Consider the following 15,396-nt stretch of genomic DNA (forward strand, 5'->3'; position numbering starts at 1 on the left):
ATGAATGTTTGTATGTAAAGTCCTTGTGTGAGCATACGCTTTCATTCTCTTGGGTAAATGCTTAGGAGTTGAATTGCTGCATCACATGGTTGGTGCATATTTAAGTTTGCAAGAAACAGCCAAAATGTTTTTCACAGTGGTTATTTTGTTTTTCATTTTCACCAGCAATGTGTGGAGAGTTCTGGTTTCTTCACATCCTCACTCACATTTACTGTGGTCAGACTCCTTCATTTTTGCTATTCTGATGAGGATGTAGTAGTATCTCTTTGTGCTCTTTATTTACATTTCCCCAAATGACTTATGATATTGAGTATCTTTTCATGTGACATTTTGGCCATTTATATACCTGCTTTGGTGAAGAGTTTGCTCAAATATTTTGTTCTTTTTAAATTGGGTTGTCTTTTCTTATAAATTAAAAGAAGTCTTTATGTATTTAAAATAATTTTTTTTGTTAGATATAGGTTTTGCAAAGTCTTGGATGACCTTTTCACTTTTGTAACTGTTTCTTTGAAGAGCAAAAATGTTTTTATTCTGAATAAGTCCAATTTATTGAATTTTTTCTTTCATAGTTTGGACTTTTGTGTTATATCTAGTAAATCTTTGTCAAATCCACAGTCATTTAGGCCTAAGATCCATTTTGAGTTAATTTTTGTATACGGTGTAGTAAGGGCCAAGGTTCATTTTTTACTTTGACATCCATTTGTTTCAGCACCATTTGTTGAAAAGACTATCTTTTCCCTATTGAATTACCTTGGCATGTTTGATCAATCAATCTCAATCAATTGATGACTTCCATTTCTGGAATGATGGAATAGGTGTACATTTATATGTTTCTCTTGCTAAGTATAGCTTAAAACTCTAGAAGAGTGACAAGTGATTATTTCCCTGGATTTTATCTTTTCCTCACATATGCCAGACTGGAAAGTGGGGAAATTGGCAACACAGAAACATCAATAGGCACAAAACAAAAAAAACCCCAAGCCTAAGTAAAGCTTTATTTCTACCTGAAGGATTAGGAAAGTGGCAACCTTACCAGACAAAAATTCTCAGACAATATAATACTGCAGCCATACAAACTACAGGAAAAAAAAAATGAGGGCCCCACCCCTACCCTTACCAGCAAATTAAGAGTCCAGACTTCCACATTTGCATTCCAACTCCTCTTTGGCAAGGGTGTTGTCAGAGATGGCCAAGTAAGGAGCCAGCTCCCCACTCCCACACCACCACAGTGTCATTGGAGACCATATGGGGAGCTTAGACTTCCACCTTCACTCACCTAGCCTTGATTGGGCAACTGTACCCCTCCTCATTGGGACAGTGTCAGAAGAAACCTAGATAAGAGTGAGAACATTCACCACTGTTCAGTGGTATTAAGGTCACCCACACGTGCTTTCACTAGAGGCCACATAAACAGCAGTAACAAGATGTTCCACTCCTTCCCAGATAGGGATATGTCAGTGCAGGCCTGTTGGGGATCTGGCATTTCCACAAATACCTCACAGTAAAGTTGAATCATTCCCTCACATGTCAATGGAGGCCAAGAAGTAAATCAGGATTTTACTCACATTCAACAGTAATGAGCCAGCACCAACTCTTCCCCTGCTGGAGTGGCACCAAAGGAAGGTACTTAAAACAGAAAGCTTAAATAGGATCCAGAGCCTCACAATATAATAACCAAAATATCCAAGTATCAACAAAAAAAATTACTCATCATTCCAAGAACAAGGAAGATCCCAATAGTTGAATAAGAAGAAGAGAGGAAAACAAAAATCAGTGAACAGATGACAGAACAAGAGAAATTACCCAATCTGAGAATATAGAGAAAACAGATTGAAAAAAATAATAAACAGCCTCAGGGACATGTGAGACTATAGAAAAAAAGTCTAATATTCATGTCATGTCTTCTCAGAAGAAGAAGATAAGGTGTGTGGCAATGAAAGATTATTGGAATAATTAGTGGCTGAAAAATTTCTAAATGACAAAATTCATAATCCTATAGATTCATAAGACTGAGAGACGCCCAAAGAGGATAAACCCAAATAAATCCACATGAAGTCACATTGTGATCAAGTGATAGAAACTGAAAAATAAGAAAAAGCATCTTGAAAGCAAAGAGAAATGGTGAATTACATTTCAGGGAAAAACAATTTAAATAAAAGCAGATATCCCATCAGAAACCACGGAGGCCAGGAAGAAGTGGCACAACATTTTTCCAGTACTGAAAGAAAAGTATTTTAAACCCAGAATTCTATATACAGTGAAAATATTCTTCTGGAATGAAGGGGAAATCATTCTCATATGAATGAAAATTAAAAAAAAATTATTGTTTGTAGATCTAACCCAAAAGAATGGTTAAAGGAATTTCTTGAAATGAAAAGGAAATGATAAAAGAAAGAATGTAGGAAATTGAGGAAGAATGAAAGAAGAACAAAGAGAATAAAAATATGGGTAATACAATGGAATAGCCTCCTCCTCTTGAGTTTTCTAAATTATGTTTTATGATTGAAGAAAAAGATTGAAACAATATCTAATGTAGTTCTCAATGTATTAGGGGAAATATTTAATATAGATATATTATAAATGGGGAGGTAAAGGGACAAATGGAGGGAAGATTTCTACACTTTATGTGAACTAGTAAAGTGTTGACAGTAGTAGACTATGATGAGTTATGTGTATATAATGTAATACCTATAACAACCATTTAAAAAACTATACAAAGAGGGATACTCAAAAATACTGCAGATAAATCAAAATTGAATTCTAAAAAATGTTCAATAAACCTGAAAGAAGTCAGGAAAAAGAAAACAGAGAAATGAAAAACAGAGAGAACATACAGAAAACAAAAATTTAAATGTCAGACTTAAGTCTTAATGTATCAAAAATTACATTAAGTGTAAGTGGTCTAGACACAAATTCAAAGACAGAGATTGGCAGACTGGATTAAAAAGCATAATCAAAATTTGTGTGTTTATAAGAAACTCCCTTGGACAGTAATGGTGCAGGTAAGTTGAAAGTAAAAGGACTGGAAAATGTCCATTGATGTAATCATCAATCAAAAGAAACCAGGAGTGGCTATATTAATAGCAGATAAAGTAAGCTTCAGAACAAAGAAAATTACTAAGGGCAAAGAAGGACATTACATAATGATAAAATGATGGATCCACTAGGAAGACAAAGAAATCTTAAATGTATATGCACCAAACAACAGACTTGCAAAATATGTGAAGAAAAAAATTGATAGAATTAAAAGAAGTAGATAAATCCACACTTACATTTAGAAACTTTAACATAAATCACTCAATGACTAAGAGGAGAGATAGAAAATCACCAAGGATATAGAACTCAACAAACCATCAACCAATAGGATATAATCAACATTTATACTCTACCTGACAACAGCGTAATCATGCCATTTTAAAGCATTCATGTGACATCTACCAAGATAAACTATATTTATATTCTGTGTGAGAAAACAAGCCTCAGCCTCTTTAAAGAATTGAAATCATAGAGAGGTTTTATTCTCTGACCACAACAGGATAAAACTAGAAATCAATAACAGAGAGATAACAGGAAAATCTTAAAACATAGAAATTAAGTAACACATTCCTTAATATTCTATCAGTTAGAGAGGAAGTTTCAAGGAAAATAAAAAATACATTAAAATGAATGAAAATAAAAATGCAACACATTAAAATTGGTGGAACACTGCTTCACAGCGCTGAGAGGGAAATTTATAGCACTAAAAGCTCACATTAGAGAAGAGGAAAAGTCTCAAATCAATAAGGTCTCACTTCAAGAAATTAGAAAAAGAAGAGGAAAATAAACTCAAATCAAGTAAAAGTAGGAAATAATAAAGAGAAGAAATTAATAAAAATTAAAATAGAAAAATCATAGAAAAAAATCAATAAAATAAAAAACTGATCCTTTGAAAAAGATCAATAAAATTTTCTATCACAGCAAGACTGATGCAGGAAAAAAGAGAGAGGATCCAAATTATTAATATCAGGAATGAAACAAGGGATACCACTACAAACCCTGAAGACATTAAAAGATTTATAAGGGAGTACTAGAAACAATCTTACATACATAAATTTTACAACTTAGAAGAAATATACCATATGAAACTATCACAACTCACCCAATATGAAATAGATCATTTGAATAGTCTCATCACTATTAATGAAATTAAATACATAATTGAAAACCTCCCCCAAAATAAATCTTTAAGTCCACATGGTTTCACTGGAGAATTCTACTAAATGCTTAATGCAGAAATAATACCCATGTGACACAATCCCATTCAGAAAATCTATCAACTAAAACTATAAAGCCAGTATTACCACACTATCAAAACCAGATACAGTACAAAAAGAAAACTATAGGCCAATACCCATCATGAATATAGATACAGAAATCCTTTTAAAATTAGCAAATATAGGTCAAGAGTATATTAAAAGAATTATATACCATGACCAAGAGGGACTTACTCCAGTGATGCAAGGCTGAGTCAATACTTGAAAATTATCATATTAATAGAATAATGAAGAAGAATTACATGATCATATCAATTGATGCAGAAAAATTTTTTGATGCAAATCCCCAGGAATATAGGAATAGAGAGGAACTTCCTCAATTTGTTAAAAATCATCCACAGAAATCTTACAACTGGTATCATATGTAATGGTAAATACTGAATGCTTTCTATCCAATATTGAGAATGAGGCAAAGATGTTCTCTTTTCTTTTTAAATTTTAATTTTTTTAGGATGTACCTCATATTTCGAATTCTGTATACATTACATCATGTTCAACACCCGAACACCAATTATAATTAACACACCAGCATCCCCTCACATGTGAGCCTAATCACCCCTTTTGCCCTCCCCCCTCCCCCCTTCCCCAATGGTAACCACCAGTCCAATCTCTAATGCTATGTGGGTTTTTTTTTTTTTTTGACGTTTTTATCGTCTACTTATGAGTGAGATCATATGGTATTTGACTTTCTCCCTCTGACTTGTTTCACTCAGCATAATACCCTCAAGGTCCATCCATGTTGTCACAAATGGCCGGATTTCGCCATTTCTTATAGCTGAGTAGTAGTCCATCATGTATAAATACCACATCTTCTTTATCCATTCATCCCTTGATGGGCACCTAAGTTGCTTCCATGTCTTGGGTATTGTGTATAGTGCCGCAATGAACATAGGGGTGCAAGTATCTTTATGCCTTTGTGTTTTCAAGTTCTTTGCATAAATACCCAGGAGTGGAATAGCTGGATCATATGGTAGACCTATCCTTAATTTTCTGAGGATACTCCATACTGCTTTCCATAGTGGCTGCACCAGTTTGCACTGCCACCAGGAGTGAACAAGGGCTCCCTTCTCGCCAACATTTGTTGTTTCCTGTCTTGTTAATTATAGCCATTCTGACCGGAGTGAGGTGATACCTCATTGCAGTTTTGATTTGCATTTCCCTGATAGCTAATGATGTTGAGCATCTTTTCATATGCCTGTTGATCATCTGTATATCTTCTTTGGAGAAATCTCTGTTCAGATCTTTTACCCATTTTCTAATTGGATTGTTGGTATTTTTGTTGTTGAGCTGTATGAGTTCTTTGTATATTTTGGATATTAACCCCTTATCTGATATATGGTTTGCAAATATCTTCTCCCAATTGTTAAGTTGTCTTTTCGTTTTGTTGATGGTTTCCTTTGCTGTGCAGAGATTTTTAGTTTGATGTAGTCCCATTTGTTCATTTTTTCTTTTGTTTCCCTTTCCTGGTCAGACATGGGACTTGAAAATATGCTGCTAAGACCAATGTCATAGAACGTACTGCCTATGTTTTCTTCTAGAAGTCTCATGGTTTCGGGTCTTACATTCAAGTCTTTAATCCATTTTGAGTTGATTTTTGTGCATGGTGTAAGGGAATGGTCTACTTTCATTCTTTTGCATGTGGCTGTCCAGTTTTCCCAACACCATTTATTGAAGAGACTCTCCCTTCTCCATCGTATGCTCTTGGCTCCCTTGTCGAATATTAGCTGTCCATAAACGTGTGGGTTTACTTCTGGGCTCTCAATTTTGTTCCATTGATTAGTGTGTCTGTTTTTGTGCCACTACCATGCTGTTTTGGTTACTATGGCTTTGTAGTATAATTTGAAATCAGGGAGTGTGATACCTCCAGCTTTGTTCTTTTTTCTCAGGAATCCTTTGGCTATTCGGGGTCTTTTGTTGTTTCATATAAATTTTAGGATTCTTTGTTCTATTTCTATAAAAATTGTTGTTGGAACTTTGAGAGGGATTGCATTGAATCTATAGATTGCTTTAGGAAGTATGGACATTTTAACGATGTTAATTCTTCCAATCCAAGAGCATGGAATATCTTTCTGTTTCTTTGTGTCTTCTTCAATTTCTTTCAACAATGTTTTATAGTTTTCGGTGTACAGATCTTTGACCTCTTCGTGTAAGCTTATTCCTAAGTATTTTATTCTTTTTGTTGCAATTGTAAATGGGATTGTATTCTTAATTTCTCTTTCTGCTACTTCGTTGTTAGTGTATAGAAACGCAACTGATTTTTGTACATTGATTTTGTATCCTGCGACTTGACTGTATTCCTTTATTATTTCTAAAAGTTTTTTAGTGGACTCTTTAGGGTTTTCTAGATATAAAATCATGTCTTCTGCAAAGAGTGACAATTTCACTTCTTCTTTTCTAATGTGGATCCCTTTTATTTCTTTTTCTTGCCTGATTGCTCTGGCTAGGACTTCCAATACTATGTTAAATAAGAGTGGTGACAGTGGGCATGCTTGTCTGGTTCCTGTTCTTAGATGGATAGCTTTCAGTTTTTCTCCATTGAGAATCATATTTGCTGTGGATTTGTCATATATGGCCTTTATGATGTTGAGGTATTTTCCTTCTATACCCATTTTATTTAGAGTTTTTATCATAAATGGAGGCTGTATCTTGTCAAATGCCTTCTCTGCATCTATTGAGATGCTCATGTGATTTTTCTTCTTCATTTTGTCAATGTGGTGTATCACGTTGACAGATTTGCGGATGTTGAACCATCCCTGCATCCCTGGAATGAAACCCACTTGATCATGATGTATGATCTTTTTAATGTATTGTTGCATTCGATTTGCTAGTATTTTGTTGAAGATTTTTGCATCGATGTTCATCAGTGATATTGGACTGTAATTTTCTTTTTTTGTGTTGTCCTTGTCTGGTTTTGGTATCAGGATAATGTTTGCTTCGCAGAAGGAGTTAGGAAGCCTCCCCTCCTCTTCAATTTTTTGGAAGAGTTTGAGAAGGATAGGTATTAAGTCTTCTTTGAATGTTTGGTAGAATTCACCAGGGAAGCCATCTGGTCCTGGACTTTTATTTTTGGGGAGGTTTTTGATTGCTGTTTCGATCTCCTTAGTGGTGATTGGTCTATTCAAATTTTCTACATTTTCTTGGTCCAGTTTTGGAAGGTTGTGTGTTTCTAAGAATTTATCCATTTCTTCTAGATTATCCAATTTGTTGGCGTATAGCTTTTCATAGTATTCTCTTATTATCTTTTGTATTTCTGAGGTGTCCGTTGTAATCTCTCCTCTTTCATTTCTGATTTTATTTATTTGAGACTTCTCTCTTTCTTGGTGAGTCTAGCTAAGTGTTTGTCACTTTTGTTTATCTTTTTGAAGAACCACCCTTGGTTTCATTAATTTTTCCTATTTTTTTTTAGTTTCTATTTCATTTATTTCCGCTCTGATTTTTATTATTTCCTTCCTTCTGCTGATTTTGGGCTTTGTTTGTTGTTCTTTTTCCAGTAGCTTTAGGTGTGCTTTTAGAATGTCTATTTGGGATTTTTCTTCTTTGTTGAAGTAGTCCTGAATTGCTATAAACTTCCCTCATAGAACCACTTTTGCTGTATCCCACAGATTTTGGCATGTCGTGTTTTCATTTTCATTTGTCTCCAGGAATTTTTTGATTTCTTCTTTGATTTCTTCATTGACCCAATCATTGTTCAGTAGCATTTTGTTCAATCTCCACATTTTTGTGGCTTTTTTGGTTTTCTTTCTGTAGTTAATTTCCAGTTTCATAGTTTTGTGGTTAGAAAAGATGCATGGCATTATTTCGATCTTCTTAAATTTATTGAGACTTGTCTTGTGGCCTAATATGTGATCAATCCTGGAGAATATTCTATGGGCATTTGAAAAGAATGTGTATTCTGTGGGTTTTGGATGGAATGTTCTGTATATATCTGCTAAGTCCATCTGGTCAAATGTGTCCTCTAAGGCAAATCTTTCCTTATTGATCTTCTGTTTGGATGATCTATCCATTGGTGTAAGTGGAGTGTTAAAGTCCCCTACTATTATTGTGTTACTGTCTATTTCTCCTCTTATGTCTGTTAATAATTGCATTATATATGTAGGTGCTCCTATGTTGGGTGCATAGATATTTACAAGTGTTATATCTTCTTGTTGGGTTGTTCCCTTTATCATTATGTAGTGCCCGTCTTTGTCTCTTCTTACAGTTTTTGATTTAAAGTCTATTTTGTCTGACATAAGTATTGCTACCCCTGCTTTCTTTTCTTTGCCATTTGCATGGAATATCTTTTTCCATCCTTTCACTTTCAGTTTGTGAGTGTCTGTAGGTCTGAAGTGTTTCTCTTGTATGCAGCATATACATGGATCTTGTTTTTTTATCCAGTTGGCCACCCTATGGCATTTGATTGGAGCATTTAGTCCATTAACATTTAAAGTAGCTATTGATAAATATGTATTTATTGCCATTTTGTCACTTTTTCTTTTTTGGGGTGTTTTAGTAGTTCTTCTCAGTTCCTTTCTTTTTCTCTTGCTCTCTTCCCTTGTGGTTTGATGGCTATCTTTAGTAATATGTTTGATTTCTTTTGTCTTACTTTTTTTCCTGCTTGTTATAGGTTTCTGGTTTGTGGTTACCATGAGGATCCTATTTAATATACTATGCATACAACAGTCTATATTGAGTAGATAGACTCTTTAGCTTGACCTCTTTCTAAAAGCTCTACTTTTTCACTCCCCTCCTCCCACATTATATGTTTTTCACATCATATATAGTCTTTTGTTTAGTGTGTGTCTATCCATTACCCTCTTATCATTGAAGTAGGTGATTTTAGTACATTTGTCTTTTAACCTTCATATTATCTTCACAGGTAGTTGATCTTCTGCCTTTATTATACTTTTACCTTACAAGTGATTTTATTGCCCGTTTTTTGTTGTTGTTGCTGTTTTGGGTTTTTTTGATAATTTTTTTTTATCTCCATTTGTGCTCATTGCTTTCCCACTTAAATAAGTCCCTTCAGCATTTCTTGCAGAACTGGTTTCTTGGTGATAAACTCCTTTAATTTTTGCTTGTCTGGGAAGCTCTTTATCTCTTCTTCCAATCTGAATGACAACCTTGATGGATAGAGTATTCTTCGTTGTAGGTTTTTTCTTTTTAGCACTTTAAATATGTCATGCCATTCTCTTCTCACCCGTAGGGTCTCGAATGAGAAGTCTGCTGATAGCCTGATGGGCTTCCCTTTATATGTAACTTGTTGCCTTTCTCTTGCTGCTTTTAGGATTCTTTGTCTTTAATTTTAGACATTTTGATTATAATATGTCTTGGTGTGGGCCTCTTTGGGTTTATCTTGTTTGGAGCTCTCTGTGCTTCCTGAGCTTGGATGTCTGTTTCCTTCCTCAGGTGAGGAAAATTTTCCTCCATTATTTCGACATATAAATTTTCTGCCCCTTTGTCTCTCTCTTCGTCTTCTGGGACCCCTATCATCCAAATGTTAGCATTCTTGATATTGTCCCAGAGTTCCCTTACACTGTTCTCATTCTGTCTAATTCTTTTTTCTCTTTTCTGTTCTGCTGGCACCCCACTGATCGCTGTAGCTCACTGATCCATTCTTCTGCTTCCTCTACTCTGCTATTGAGTCCCTCTAGTGAATTTCTCATTTCGAGTATTGTATTCTTCATTTCTGATTTTTTTTTATATCTTCCACTTCTTTGCTGATGTGCTCACTGTGTTCATCCATTCTTCGCATATCTGCAAGCATCCTCATTATATTTTGTTTGAATTCTTTGTTGAGTAGGTCACTAGTTTCTGTTTCACTTAGCTCTTTTTCTAGGGTTTTTTACTGTTCTTTTGCTTGGAAAGTATTCCTTTCCCTCCTCATTATGACTCTTTCTCTGTGCTATTATCTTTGTCCTAGGTGAGTCGGCTATGTCTCCTGATCTCGGAGAAGTGGCCTTATGTATGAGACGCCTTATGAGGCCCAGCACTGTGCTTCCCTCTCATCACCAGTCCATAAGAACCAGGAGTGACTCCCTTGTGGGCTACTTGTGTTCTTCTGCTGTGGCAGGGTTGCTCCCACTGTAGGTACCCAGGGATTCTGATCTTTCCCTCCCTGGCCAGCTGTTAGTAAATCCGGTTTGGGGGGGGGCTCAGCTCTGTTGACTACAAAGTCTATCAGCACACTGTTATTGCAATTGTCCTCTTAATTGGGTTGGTACCCAGTGTAGCTGGTTGCTAGGCTCAGGGGCATATAGTTGTGATAGGCCTGAGGCCAACAAGGCTGTTGTCAGATCTCTTAGGAGTTCAGCTGAGTGGGGCTAGCCCTTGGCATGGGGGCACTCAATTGTTTCAGGCTTTGGAAGGTGGGGCTGATCCTTTTTATGGCTACTTGTGACGCACAAGTCTTCTGCCGCTGATAAGCCTCACCCCCCCACTGGACCATATACACTGTCAACACAGTCCTGGTCTGTGCACACTTCTCAACCCCCTGGAGCATACCTCCATGCCACACTGCAGATATCCCCACTTCTCCCCCAATGCCCCCCACAGTTCACCTGGTCCTCATACAGGCCCTGCCCCACAGAGGCAGACACCCTTGCCTGCCTGTAGAGGATCAAGGCACCCAGTCAATGCAGGCTGAAAAGTAGCCTGAGGGCTTGCTGTTAGGTGGAGCCAATCCCTCGGGTGGGTTGCCTGCCCTGGTTGAACTGGATTAAATCTGTGCTCTAGTGGGTGTGGCAGAACCCTGGGCTAACAGGCCAAGGGATCAACCTCAATGGCACCCACCAGGGTCTGTGTCAACATGCCTGGACCAGCTCAGAACAAAGGCCCCCACCAACGTCTCAGTCTCTGGAGAGGACCTTCCTCTCACCAAGATGCCCCCAGAGCCCACCAGGTGAGTCTCGTTTCACCAAAGGACAGTCAGCTTTCTCTCTGGTGATTTTAGGTTGCTGCAATGAGTGAGTTTGTGTGTGGGCCCTTTAAGACCTGGATCTTTTCAGCTTTCAGCCGATAGCTTTTCTGGGGGTGTCCTCGCTGCAGTTAATAGCCAGCAAAGCCAGACAGTAAGAACCCCATCTCAGTTGGGCTGAGTCCAAAGGATGGTTATAGCAGTATCGCCCCTGCTCCAGACCTCACTCCTCCAGGGAGGGCTGTGTACCTTAGGGTGGCTCCTGCCTGGCCAGCTGAGAAGCTCCACTGCTCCCAAAGGTGGCTTTTTTCTCTCTGGCCGGAGTTACTGCCTCTTCTGCCTTCGTCAGGACTGTCCCTTATTGTGGGGGTTCTTTTCATCCAGTTTTCAGTTTTCAATCCACGGTGATTCTTCCCAAAATTGTTGTAACCTTGTTGTGTTCATGGGAGGAGGTGAGTTCAACGTCTGCTCACAGTGCCATCTTGATGAGATCAATCCAAAGATGTTCTCTTTCATCACTGCTATTCAACACACTACTGGAAGTTCTAGCCAGCACAATAAGGCAAGAATAGGAAATAAAAATCATAACATCAGAAAGGAGAAACAAAACTATTCCATTTGCAGAAGACATTGTCTACATAGTAGTCTCAAAGAATATACAAAAAACTTTTATAACTAATAAGTGAGTTCAACAAAATTTTAGGATGTTACAATCATCAATTATATTTCTATATAGTAACAGCGAACACATGGTAACTAAAATTAAAAATATAACATCATTAAAAATCATTCAAAATAAAAAGAGAAATACACAGTTGTAAATACAGCAAAACATGTACAGAATTTGTATGTTGAAAACCGCAAAATGCTGATGAAACAAATGAAAAAGATTTAAACAAATAGAGAGGAAGTCCATTTATGGATTTGAAGATGCAACATAGTAAAAGTGTCAATTTTCGTCTAATTGATATATGAATTTAAACCAATTCTTATGAAATCCCAGCAAGATTTTTTTATAGAAATAAGCAAGATCATTCTAAAATTTATGTAGAAAGGTAAATGAAACAGAATAGTAAAAGTAATCTTGAAAAAGTAGAATAAAGTAGGAAGATAACTCTACCCCATTTCAAGACTTATTATAGGGGCCGGCCCTGTGGCTCAGTGGTTACATTCGCGTGCTCTGCTTTGGGGGCCCAGAGTTTTGCCAGTTCAGATCCTGGGCACGGACATAGCACTGCTCGTCAAGCCATGCTGTTACTATTATTGTTCCCTGGGCTCTTTGCAAATAGCCCCCTCCTTTGCAATTCTCTTCTTTTAATTCCATGACCCTCTATTTTCTCACTTTGCTATTGCTCTGACTCTTTTCTATCTAAATTAACACAAACTCTGAACTGGGGAGGATCAGGCACGGAAAAGGCATGGAATTAGGGATCTTTTCTGTGTGTCAGGAGAAGAGATACTCAAGAACAACCTGGAAGAGGTACGTTGATGGTGAGTCACCTCCTTTTTCCACTTGAATGTTTCTACAGAACTCTAACAAGGAATCTTATGAAGACATTTGATATAAATAAATAAGTTTTATATCTTTATAGGGAGTCTTGGTTCAAATAATATCCTCTTAATAAATTTCCAAAAATGCCTTTCAACTTTCCTGTCCAATCAGCAAAACCCAGTCTTCTGGAAATAAGCGGCTGGGTGGTAATTCATCATTTCTCACGAAACTTCCTAAATGTTTCCTCAGTAAATGCTGGTGGAAGGAATGAGTGGTCACAAGGTCTGGTGACTTTCCTCCATCAGCTCTGTCATGAGTGATCTACAGGAGGCTTTTAGTCCAGAGGATTTGCTTACTTATTTTAAAGGTTTTAGAAGTAAACTATTTACATAATTCTTTCATATGCTTATTATAAGAGCCAGTATTTGCTGAAGGATTATTCTTAAACCAAATTCTCATTCTTGTGTTTTTGATTATAGGAAAAGCAATGGTCCAGGCACTTTTTAAAGTAAAATTGCTGTCTGTATATTCTTGAAGAAAACTGCTGGGAAGAAAGATATACAAAACAAAGCATGTGTGGAGTCCCAAGGCTTTTTGTGTCTGTATAAACAAAATGAAGCAGGGTATTTCAGAGTCATTTTCAACACAATGGATGAAAGACTAGAGACTATACAGCAAGTTACATTGTTCTTTTCGGAGGTAAGCATCAGGATTTCCCAGTTTGAATGGACCATGTTATCTCCTACTATCAGTTTATTGAAAAATTGCTGCCATCAGAACAACCAGTTTGGAGTTAGAAGAAAGTCACTTCTGGAAACTTCTAGGCAGGAGTGAGGTTATGAGGAAGGCCACACCCCAGAGTTCCTTCCTTCTACTCATATGGATGGTTTTATCCCTCTGTCCTTGCCAGATCTCTTATAATAGCTATAAACAATTCACACGTGACCCACTGTGAAAGATGACATGAGTGGAGCCATATTAAAATAGAACTGGCACAGCTATTTCAGAGGAATTGCCTTGCACACCTTGTTTTCTATATCTTCCAAACTGGATCAAACCACCAACCTTCCAAGAAGTCAGTAAGGACAAGAATATCCAGTTTGTAAGTACTGATGTAATTGGACTTCTGCTGCTGCTAATTGCCAACCAACAACGAAGTACAAGTCTAGCCTTTTGCCTGATAACCAAATCTCAAGCCAATCTATGAACTACAAACCTAACTTTACCTCATCGAGCACCAATGAACTCTTCTTTAATACAGCTCACCTCATGTTCCTCCCTTTATCCCATAACAACCCTGAGCCCCTCTTCTGTAATTGGGACACTATTTCGATTTCTACCTGAAGCTGTGCTCCCTGAATTGCAATTCTCTGATCCCAAATAAACACTTTGCCTCTTAAACCAGTTTCTGTTTCTGTAGGTTGACATCACTATATCACTGAATAGAAACTGTCCAGGGGCTAAAAGTAGAACGACATTACCCCTGAGCAGGAGCTCAGTGTCAACCTGTCTTTTTTGGGTGGAGGCATCTCCTAAAAGGACTAGGCTACCTAGAACTGCTAGGTAGGAAAACAGCTGACGTTACCCTTATGTGGACATCTCAGCAAAACCACGTTTACCTGATGACCATACTTTGAGACAAACCTTATTTTCCTTGTTCCCCTCTGCAGCTTCCTGAATATTCCCTGAATAGAATTGCTTCCTGTTACCTGCTATGGCACTCAGCACACACTCTGGTGAACTCCACATCTTCTGGAGAGTAGAAGATGGGGTTGGTTTACCATTTTATCTTCAAATTCTGGCCAGAGCCTTTCATACAGCCTGACCTCAATAAACAGCTGAATGTATGAATAAGGTTCTTTGGCATGCTTATCTGCAAACTCTTACCCAGCTTGGATTCCATAACTGCGTGCATGTGTGTGTGTGTGTGTGTGTGCGCACACACACACACACACACACACTTTCCTCTGCCTTCTGACTCTGTAGATCTATTGATTGAAAGTGAAACCTAACTTGTTGGAAATATAATATAAGATCCGTCCATTTGCAGACCGTCTCAATCTATGCCCCCAAAGAATCACAGGTTAGATAATGCAAAATGGTAACAAATTCACTAAACATTTCCAAGTGACTTTAGCGTACATTACACAACTTGGTTTTATTTGCCTAATTATATTTGATTTGGATTGCTGATAAACTTGAGTTTCTGCGGCAGAGCACATCCCCAAAGGTGGTGTGTGTGTTTTGGGGGAAATTCAGGGTTGTACTAGGGGAGGGGGATGGGCCCTCTGATCTGACTCATGGGAGGTTGCCCTGCAGAGAAAGGAGCGGAGCGGGGGGAGGGGGCCAGCAGGTAGGGGTGCTGTTCCCACCACATCAAGAGACCGAAGGGCGCCTCCAGGTGCATCTAAGTAACTTCATTTGTACGAGTGAGGTTGGTAGGGTCCTTGAAAAAATGCTGTCCCCTGGCTGAAGAGGGCAAGCCCCCCGTGCTAAGACTTTGTGGAAATGCCTGGCCCTAGTCTTAGCCGAAATGCAGAGCAGGGTGAACATGACCAGGATCCCACCGGGGGAGCCCTTCCTCTCCGTGGCACCCCTCCCTCTTATTCTGATAAAACCACTTTAAAGTAGAATGATGAAACTATTGACTTCTTAGGCACACTTGCATTTTCTCAAGGGCCCAAATATTGCCTACAGCG

General features: G+C 37.8%; 1 long non-coding RNA gene across 1 annotated transcript in view; it reads left to right on the forward strand.

Annotated features, from left to right (window-relative positions):
• Positions 1–14,545, forward strand: part of LOC138924308 (uncharacterized) — a 54,314-nt gene extending 39,769 nt beyond the window's left edge. The window contains exon 2 of the long non-coding RNA XR_011439279.1: positions 13,177–14,545. This is a non-coding gene — a long non-coding RNA (uncharacterized lncRNA). The remainder of the gene's footprint in view (positions 1–13,176) is intronic.
• Positions 14,546–15,396: the final 851 nt, after the last annotated feature.

Source organism: Equus caballus, chromosome 1, assembly GCF_041296265.1.
Source record: "Equus caballus isolate H_3958 breed thoroughbred chromosome 1, TB-T2T, whole genome shotgun sequence".
Lineage (NCBI taxonomy): Eukaryota > Metazoa > Chordata > Mammalia > Perissodactyla > Equidae > Equus > Equus caballus.